General features: G+C 37.2%; 1 long non-coding RNA gene across 1 annotated transcript; it reads right to left on the bottom strand.

Annotated features, from left to right (window-relative positions):
• Window positions 1-769: 769 nt before the first annotated feature.
• On the bottom strand, window positions 770-1,677 carry LOC129887700 (uncharacterized). Its single transcript, XR_008766456.1, has 3 exons — window positions 1,635-1,677; window positions 1,449-1,540; window positions 770-831 (listed from the first exon to the last, which is right to left on the bottom strand). It is a non-coding gene; the product is annotated as an uncharacterized LOC129887700 (long non-coding RNA).
• Between the last annotated feature and the right edge of the window lie 349 nt (window positions 1,678-2,026).

Genomic DNA, 2,026 nt, shown 5'->3' with positions numbered 1-2,026 from the left:
GGTCGCCCTCCTGTCATTGGCGCCACAGCACAGCATAACACCAGAATAGGGAATATCTCCGTAACAAATTATATCATATCATATCAGATGGCCATATTAAATCATATCATATCACATCATATTATATCATAAGCATATGTGTACATGGCACAGCATAACTCCGTGGCATAACATACACCACCCCATGTACATGTCATACCTGCCCCCTCACATCGGGACACGGCGAACAATGCAGAGAAGTATGCACGATAACATATCCTGGTCCAGGATCAGTGAAGGAAGCATTGAGGCATCCACGAGTGGAGTAGTGAGAAACTATATGCAATTTAAATCATATTTAAGACTCAATGGAATAATCAGAATGAGCTATCGTTTAAAAATCGAGACGAGACTCATGTCAAGTACCTTTCGAAAGTTACCCTAGATTATATCGGAATAAATCTTCTGGAATCATATAGACGTATCGAAGCATAATAAAATACCTTTTGGAAATCAAGGAATTGGCCATCCTAATGGCTCTAGGAATAGGAACCTCTTTGAAATTATATAAAAGTCATATTTTTGTTTCATAAATACCATACCAAAACAAAGATTACCTTTACATACTCATGTCAAAACATGAAAATTGAAAGAATATGCTTTACATACTTATGTCAAAAACATGCCAAAAGAAAGAAAGGTTTTACATACTTATAACAAATACATGCCAAAAGAAGAGAAAGTATAAGCTTTACGTACTTATGACAAAAACATGCCCAAAGAAAGAAAGGTTCGCTTTACGTACCTCTTACGGATTACTCTTAACTATGCTCGCCTCGTCGTCTCTTGAACCTAATTAACATGAAATTAATACTAAGGTTAATAAACTTTCACTTTCCAATTTCCAACTCTACACCCAAGTAACCATAGGAATCATTTCCTTATCTATATCTCTCGACTAGTTTATTACTAGCTCTGAATCTATCGAAAATCGGGCAGCATCTCCCCTGTAACTTGAACATCCCCGAGTTTTCAACTCGGCCACCATGTCAACAACCATACCAACAACAACAACCAGCATCATGTATACAAGTAAATCACTTCAAATTTACACAATACAAGCTCTATACAACTCATTCCAAACTACGGTACCAAAATAGAGTTTTTAACCTTTATTTCGTAAAATATGTAGTCATACCAAACAGAGGGTTATGTGGCTGCAACCAGCAGCACCCACATCCATTTTTGAGTACTTTACATCCCTGCAACACGCAATTAAACCACCACCAAACTGCAGCACCACAACAACAACACACTACGCGACTTCGATTTAACTACTACGACTTCCATTTAGTTTGTTTCCAACGTCAAACATCCTTATACATTTTTTTCCACTTCCAGCATATTTTAAGACATGTAATATACTTCATAACATCATCATAAAGTCCAGTTCAAAACAGAAAACTTACCTTTCCCGAAATTCACCAAAACTCGCCAAAACTTGCCTCGGAATTTCCTTTAGCGCAGCTGAAACTTATTGGCTGTTTGGTAACGTTTTGGGCTGCTTCAAACCATAAAATTTCATTACTAATATCTTTATAACATCATGCTATAGCTCATATAATTAATTCTTAGAACGGAATTGGAGAACTTACCTTTTTCTCCTCCCAAAACCGTAGCTCTTTCCTTCTTTCTACCGTAATTTCTCTTCTCTTCTCTTCTGTTTTTTTTTCTTGCCATTTCGTTTTTCTTGCTCTTGAACACTCTAGATGAGTGTGGAAATTAATGAGTCATAAGACTCATATATATATATATATATATATATATATATATATACAACTTTAGGGGTGACACATGTCATCCCCTAAGTGGTGACACGTGTCAAGCCCTAAGTGGTGACAAATGTCAAGATCTAAGTGGTGACACATGTCAAGGTTTCATTGGTCCAACACACCCCTTTTCTCCAATCATGGGCTGCCATGTGGCATGTGGGGCCCACATGAGTCTTCTTGAAGACTTTGTGAAATTCCCATTTTACCCCTAGCCT

The sequence above is a fragment of the Solanum dulcamara genome, chromosome 1 (genome assembly GCF_947179165.1).
Source record: "Solanum dulcamara chromosome 1, daSolDulc1.2, whole genome shotgun sequence".
Taxonomy (NCBI): Eukaryota; Viridiplantae; Streptophyta; class Magnoliopsida; order Solanales; family Solanaceae; genus Solanum; species Solanum dulcamara.
This window is presented reverse-complemented; position numbering and strand designations above follow the sequence as displayed.